This window comes from Camellia sinensis, chromosome 6 (genome assembly GCF_055761805.1).
Source record: "Camellia sinensis isolate YWXY chromosome 6, ASM5576180v1, whole genome shotgun sequence".
In the NCBI taxonomy this organism is placed as follows: domain Eukaryota; kingdom Viridiplantae; phylum Streptophyta; class Magnoliopsida; order Ericales; family Theaceae; genus Camellia; species Camellia sinensis.
The window spans coordinates 2,744,414-2,752,500 of record NC_138966.1 but is presented as its reverse complement, the minus strand read 5'-3'; positions in this window follow the sequence as shown (position 1 = coordinate 2,752,500).

Sequence of the window (8,087 nt, the reverse complement as noted above, 5' to 3'; positions counted from 1 at the left end):
GCGCCACGACGTACACTGTGCACCAGCCCCCCAAAACGAATCACCCCCCGAAGGACCAAGAAGCCCGACGAACGCACGAAAACATTTAGAGAGGCCGAGCAAGCACCGGTTAGCGCGAATGCAAATAACAAACGCAACAGGCAACTTTCGAGGGACATACTTCTCGCAACAAGCTTCCACAAGGAAAGCACAGGCAACTCGTTCGCACGCCAAAGCCAACCAAATGGCAATTTAACCGAGGGACATGCATTTCGCAAGGCAACTTGTACAATTACCCGAGGGACATGGCATGCTTGCCAAGGCCGTGGCTTGGCATGCTTGCCAAGGCCGTGGCATGACATGCTGCTGGCCAAGGCCGGGCATGCCATGCTGCTGGACAAGGCCGTGGCAAGGCATGCTGATGGCCGAGGCCGTGGCAAGGCATGCTGATGGCCGAGGCCGTGGCAAGGCATGCTGCTGGCCAAGGCGTTGGCATGGCATGCTGCTGCTGACCAAGGCTTGGGCTTGCCATGCTGCCGGCCAAGGCCGCGGCATGCCATGTTGCTGGCCAAGGCCGTGGCATGGCATGCTGCTGGCCAAGGCCGTGGCATGACATGCTGGCCAAGGCCGGGGCATGGCAAGCTGCTGGCCAAGGTCGTGGCATGGCACGCTGCTGGCCAAGGCCGGGGCATAGCACGCTGCTGGCCATGGCCGTGGCTTGGCAAGGTTGCCAAGGCCGGGGCATGGCGTGCTGCTGGCCAAGGCTTTGGCATGCCATGTTGCTGGCCAAGGCTGTGGCATGGCATGCTGCTGGCCAAGGCTGTGGCATGGCATGCTGCTGGCCAAGGCCGTGGCATGACATGCTGGCCAAGGCCGGGGCATGGCATGCTGCTGGCCAAGGTCGTGGCATGGCATGCTGCTGGCCAAGGCCGTGGCATGACATGCTTGCCAAGGCCAGGGCATGGCATGCTGCTGGCCAAGGCTTTGGCATGCCATGTTGCTGGCCAAGGCTGTGGCATGGCATGCTGCCCTAGGCCAACGTGCCACCGCCACCGCCGCGGGCCGCCACTCGACGCATCCCGTGCTTGGCTATGTAGTTTCGATGCCACAAGCCAATGCCACAAGCCAAGCGATGGCATGTGCCAAGCGCCCGCCTAGGCATAGGCGTGGCCTGTGGCCTGGCCATGCTGGCCAGCCTTAAGGGAGGTGCCCCCCCCTTATAATAGCCTGTTAAGCCCTTTTCAATCTGGCAGGAGGAAACATCAAGCATGTTCGAGGAGTCATAATGGGGTTTTTTTAAAAAGTAATGGTTTTTTGCCAAAACTTTCAACATGAAAGTTGTATGAAATAATTTAATACACCATAAAAAAAATTATAAAAAAATATTTGGCCACCGGAATATTTTATTTTAATTTATTTCAATTTTAATACTTAAAAAATAATAAAAATTACTAAAAATACTCAACAAATTCTAGAAAAATTCCAACAATTATAAGATGAGGCACTAGTAATTATAGTAATTTTTTTAATTATTTTTTTATTTTTAATTTATTTTATTATAATTTTTATGAGTAAATAAATAATTAAAAAGCCCGACGAACGTGCAAAAACTCTTAGAGAAACCCAGCAAGCATCGGATAGCTCGAATGCAAATAACAAACGCAACAGGCAACTTCCGAGGGACATACTTTTCCCAACAAGCTTCCACTGGGGAAAGCACTAGCAACGTGTTCGCAAGTCAAAGGCAACCAAACCGGCTATTACCCGAGGGACAAGCATTTCGCAGGGCAACATATACGTAAGTCAAAGCCAAACCAAATGGCAATTACACGAGGGACAGGATTGCTTGCCAAGGGCGTGGCATGCGATGTTCTAGCCCAAGGCCAAGGCACGCCACGCTGCGGGACAAGGCCGTGGCAAGACATGCGGCTGGCCTTGGCCTTGGCATGGCATGCCGCCGGCTTTGGCTGGGCTGCGTTGGCCTTGCCATGGAATGTTGCTGGCTTCGGATGGGCTGCCTTGGCCTTGGCCTTGGCCGTGGCATGGCATGGCATGCTGCTGGCCTTGGCCTTGGCCTTGGCATGGCATGCTGCTGGCTTTGGCTGGGCTGCCTTGGCCGTGGCATGGCATGCTGCTGGCTTTGGCTGGGCTGCCTTGGCCGTGGCATAGCATGCTGCTGGCCTAGGCCTTGGCATGGCATGCTGCTGGCTTTGGCTGGGCTGCCTTGGCCGTGGCATGGCATGCTGCTGGCCTAGGCCTTGGCATGGCATGCTGCTGGCTTTGGCTGGCAGCCTTGGCCGTGGCATGGCATGCTGCTGGCCTTGGCCTTGGCATGGCATGCTGCTGGCTTTGGCTGGCCTGCCTTGGCCGTGGCATGGCATGCTGCTGGCCTTGGCCTTGGCATGGCATGCTGCTGGCTTTGGCTGGCCTGCCTTGGCCGTGGCATGGCATGCTGCTGGCCTAGGCCTTGGCATGGCATGCTGCTGGCTTTGGCTGGCCTGCCTTGGCCGTGGCATGGCATGCTGCTGGCCTAGGCATGGCATGGCATGCTGCTGGCTTTGGCTGGGCTGCCTTGGCCGTGGCATGGCATGCTGCTGGCCTTGGCCTTGATATGGCATGCTGCTGGCTTTGGCTGGGCTGCCTTGGCCGTGGCATGGCATGCTGCTGGCCTAGGCCTTGGCATGGCATGCTGCTGGCTTTGGCTGGGCTGCCTTGGCCTTGGCATGGCATGCTGCTGGCTTTGGCTGGCCTGCCTTGGCCGTGGCATGGCATGCTGCTGGCCTAGGCCATGGCATGGCATGCTGCTGGCTTTGGCTGGGCTGCCTTGGCCGTGGCATGGCATGCTGCTGCCCTTGGCCTTGATATGGCATGCTGCTGGCTTTGGCTGGGCTGCCATGGCCGTGGCATGGCATGCTGCTGGCCTAGGCCTTGGCATGGCATGCTGCTGGCTTTGGCTGGCCTGCGTTGGCCGTGGCATGGCATGCTGCTGGCCTAGGCCTTCGCATGGCATGCTGCTGGCTTTGGCTGGGCTGCCTTGGCCGTGGCATGGCATGCTGCTGGCCTTGGCCTTGGCATGGCATGCTGCTGGCTTTGGCTGGGCTGCCTTGGCCGTGGCATGGCATGCTGGTGGCCTAGGCCTTAGCATGGCATGCTGCTGGCTTTGGCTGGCCTGCCTTGGCCGTGGCATGGCATGCTGCTGGCCTAAGCCTTGGCATGGCATGCTGCTGGCTTTGGTTGGGCTGCCTTGGCCGTGGCATGGCATGCTGCTGGCCTAGGCCTTGGCATGGCATGCTGCTCGCTTTGGCTGGCCTGCCTTGGCCGTGGCATGGCATGCTGCTGGCCTAGGCCTTGGCATGGCATGCTGCTGGCTTTGGCTGGGCTGCCTTGGCCGTGGCATGGCATGCTGCTGGCCTTGGCCTTGGCATGCCATGCTGGTGGCTTTGGCTGGCCTGCCTTGGCCGTGGCATGGCATGCTGCTGGCCTAGGCCTTGGCATGGCATGCTGCTGGCTTTGGCTGGGCTGCCTTGGCCGTGGCATGGCATGCTGCTGGCCTTGGCCTTGGCATGGCATGCTGCTGGCTTTGGCTGGGCTGCCTTGGCCGTGGCATGGCATGCTGCTGGCCTTGGCCTTGGCATGGCATGCTGCTGGCTTTGGCTGGGCTGCCTTGGCCGTGGCATGGCATGCTGCTGGCCTAGGCCTTGGCATGGCATGCTGCTGGCTTTGGCTGGGCTGCCTTGGCCGTGGCATGGCATGCTGCTGGCCTAGGCCGTGGCATGGCATGCTGCTGGCCTTGGCCTTGGCATGGCATGCTGCTGGCTTTGGCTGGCCTGCCTTGGCCGTGGCATGGCATGCTGCTGGCCTAGGCCTTGGCATGGCATGCTGCTGGCTTTGGCTGGCCTGTTTTGGCCGTGGCATGGCATGCTGCTGGCCTAGGCCTTGGCATGGCATGCTGCTGGCTTTGGCTGGCCTGCCTTGGCCGTGGCATGGCATGCTGCTGGCCTAGGCCATGGCATGGCATGCTGCTGGCTTTGGCTGGGCTGCCTTGGCCGTGGCATGGCATGCTGCTGGCCTTGGCCTTGATATGGCATGCTGCTGGCTTTGGCTGGGCTGCCTTGGCCGTGGCATGGCATGCTGCTGGCCTAGGCCTTGGCATGGCATGCTGCTGGCTTTGGCTGGCCTGCCTTGGCCGTGGCATGGCATGCTGCTGGCCTTGGCCTTGGCATGGCATGCTGCTGGCTTTGGCTGGCCTGCCTTGGCCGTGGCATGGCATGCTGCTGGCCTAGGCCATGGCATGGCATGCTGCTGGCTTTGGCTGGGCTGCCTTGGCCGTGGCATGGCATGCTGCTGCCCTTGGCCGTGATATGGCATGCTGCTGGCTTTGGCTGGGCTGCCTTGGCCGTGGCATGGCATGCTGCTGGCCTAGGCCTTGGCATGGCATGTTGCTGGCTTTGGCTGGCCTGCCTTGGCCGTGGCATGGCATGCTGCTGGCCTAGGCCTTGGCATGGCATGCTGCTGGCTTTGGCTGGGCTGCCTTGGCCGTGGCATGGCATGCTGCTGGCCTTGGCCTTGGCATGGCATGCTGCTGGCTTTGGCTGGGCTGCCTTGGCCGTGGCATGGCATGCTGGTGGCCTAGGCCTTGGCATGGCATGCTGCTGGCTTTGGCTGGCCTGCCTTGGCCGTGGCATGGCATGCTGCTGGCCTAGGCCTTGGCATGGCATGCTGCTGGCTTTGGTTGGGCTGCCTTGGCCGTGGCATGGCATGCTGCTGGCCTTGGCCTTGGCATGGCATGCTGCTGGCTTTGGCTGGCCTGCCTTGGCCGTGGCATGGCATGCTGCTGGCCTAGGCCTTGGCATGGCATGCTGCTGGCTTTGGCTGGGCTGCCTTGGCCGTGGCATGGCATGCTGCTGGCCTTGGCCTTGGCATGGCATGCTGCTGGCTTTGGCTGGGCTGCCTTGGCCGTGGCATGGCATGCTGCTGGCCATGGCCTTGGCATGGCATGCTGCTGGCTTTGGCTTGCCTGCCTTGGCCGTGGCATGGCATGCTGCTGGCCTAGGCCTTGGCATGGCATGCTGCTGGCTTTGGCTGGGCTGCCTTGGCCGTGGCATGGCATGCTGCTGGCCTTGGCCTTGGCATGGCATGCTGCTGGCTTTGGCTGGGCTGCCTTGGCCGTGGCATGGCATGCTGGTGGCCTAGGCCTTGGCATGGCATGCTGCTGGCTTTGGCTGGCCTGCCTTGGCCGTGGCATGGCATGCTGCTGGCCTAGGCCTTGGCATGGCATGCTGCTGGCTTTGGGTGGGCTGCCTTGGCCGTGGCATGGCATGCTGCTGGCCTTGGCCTTGGCATGGCATGCTGCTGGCTTTGGCTGGCCTGCCTTGGCCGTGGCATGGCATGCTGCTGGCCTAGGCCTTGGCATGGCATGCTGCTGGCTTTGGCTGGGCTGCCTTGGCCGTGGCATGGCATGCTGCTGGCCTTGGCCTTGGCATGGCATGCTGCTGGCTTTGGCTGGGCTGCCTTGGCCGTGGCATGGCATGCTGCTGGCCTAGGCCTTGGCATGGCATGCTGCTGGCTTTGGCTGGGCTGCCTTGGCCGTGGCATGGCATGCTGCTGGCCTTGGCCTTGGCATGGCATGCTGCTGGCTTTGGCTGGGCTGCCTTGGCCGTGGCATGGCATGCTGGTGGCCTAGGCCTTGGCATGGCATGCTGCTGGCTTTGGCTGGCCTGCCTTGGCCGTGGCATGGCATGCTGCTGGCCTAGGCCTTGGCATGGCATGCTGCTGGCTTTGGGTGGGCTGCCTTGGCCGTGGCATGGCATGCTGCTGGCCTTGGCCTTGGCATGGCATGCTGCTGGCTTTGGCTGGCCTGCCTTGGCCGTGGCATGGCATGCTGCTGGCCTAGGCCTTGGCATGGCATGCTGCTGGCTTTGGCTGGGCTGGCTTGGCCGTGGCATGGCATGCTGCTGGCCTTGGCCTTGGCATGGCATGCTGCTGGCTTTGGCTGGGCTGCCTTGGCCGTGGCATGGCATGCTGCTGGCCATGGCCTTGGCATGGCATGCTGCTGGCTTTGGCTTGCCTGCCTTGGCCGTGGCATGGCATGCTGCTGGCCTAGGCCTTGGCATGGCATGCTGCTGGCTTTGGCTGGGCTGCCTTGGCCGTGGCATGGCATGCTGCTGGCCTTGGCCTTGGCATGGCATGCTGCTGGCTTTGGCTGGGCTGCCTTGGCCGTGGCATGGCATGCTGGTGGCCTAGGCCTTGGCATGGCATGCTGCTGGCTTTGGCTGGCCTGCCTTGGCCGTGGCATGGCATGCTGCTGGCCTAGGCCTTGGCATGGCATGCTGCTGGCTTTGGGTGGGCTGCCTTGGCCGTGGCATGGCATGCTGCTGGCCTTGGCCTTGGCATGGCATGCTGCTGGCTTTGGCTGGCCTGCCTTGGCCGTGGCATGGCATGCTGCTGGCCTAGGCCTTGGCATGGCATGCTGCTGGCTTTGGCTGGGCTGCCTTGGCCGTGGCATGGCATGCTGCTGGCCTAGGCCTTGGCATGGCATGCTGCTGGCTTTGGCTGGGCTGCCTTGGCCGTGGCATGGCATGCTGCTGGCCTTGGCCTTGGCATGGCATGCTGCTGGCTTTGGCTTGCCTGCCTTGGCCGTGGCATGGCATGCTGCTGGCCTAGGCCTTGGCATGGCATGCTGCTGGCTTTGGCTGGGCTGCCTTGGCCGTGGCATGGCATGCTGCTGGCCTTGGCCTTGGCATGGCATGCTGCTGGCTTTGGCTGGGCTGCCTTGGCCGTGGCATGGCATGCTGGTGGCCTAGGCCTTGGCATGGCATGCTGCTGGCTTTGGCTGGCCTGCCTTGGCCGTGGCATGGCATGCTGCTGGCCTAGGCCTTGGCATGGCATGCTGCTGGCTTTGGGTGGGCTGCCTTGGCCGTGGCATGGCATGCTGCTGGCCTTGGCCTTGGCATGGCATGCTGCTGGCTTTGGCTGGCCTGCCTTGGCCGTGGCATGGCATGCTGCTGGCCTAGGCCTTGGCATGGCATGCTGCTGGCTTTGGCTGGGCTGCCTTGGCCGTGGCATGGCATGCTGCTGGCCTTGGCCTTGGCATGGCATGCTGCTGGCTTTGGCTTGCCTGCCTTGGCCGTGGCATGGCATGCTGCTGGCCTAGGCCTTGGCATGGCATGCTGCTGGCTTTGGCTGGGCTGCCTTGGCCGTGGCATGGCATGCTGCTGGCCTTGGCCTTGGCTTGGCATGCTGCTGGCTTTGGCTGGGCTGCCTTGGCCGTGGCATGGCATGCTGCTGGCCTTGGCCTTGGCATGGCATGCTGCTGGCTTTGGCTGGCCTGCCTTGGCCGTGGCATGGCATGCTGCTGGCCTTGGCATGGCATGCTGCTGGCTTTGGCTGGGCTGCCTTCGCCGTGGCATGCCATGCTGCTGGCCTTGGCCTTGGGGCTGGGCTGCCTTGGCTGCGGTTCTTATCACTAGACGTGCGTTGCGTGCGAAGGCGTGCAAAGGCGTGCAAAGGCGTGCGCGACCATGCGCGCAACACGCGCACCGTGGTCAAAAGACCACGCGCGCGGTATTCGCACAGGCCACGCTGCCCACGCCGCGGGCATGCCAGGCCGCCCAGGCCGTGCGCATGCCATGCCGTGCTGCCCAGGCCGGCTGCATGCCAGGCCGCCCAGGCCGTGCGCATGCCATGCCGTGCTGCCCACGCCGCGGGCATGCCAGGCCGGCTGCATGCCAGGCCGCCCAGGCCGTGCGCATGCCATGCCGTGCTGCCCACGCCGCGGGCATGCCAGGCCGGCTGCATGCCAGGCCGCCCAGGCCGTGCGCATGCCATGCCGTGCTGCCCATGCCGCGCGCATGCCAGGCCGCCCACGCCCGCGCGCATGCCACGTCATGCTGCCCAAGGCCGCGCCCAGGCCGCGCAAGGCCGCGCCCAGGCCGCGCAAGGCCGCGCCCAGGCCGCCCAAGGCCGCGCAAGGCCGCCCAAGGCCGCGGTCCAGGCCGCCCAAGGCCGCGGCCGAGCCGCCCCAGGCCGCAGCCCAGGCCGCGGTCGAGCCGCAGTGCATGTAACCCAAGGCCGCAGCCCAGGCCGCGCCCAACATGGGGCGTACCTGC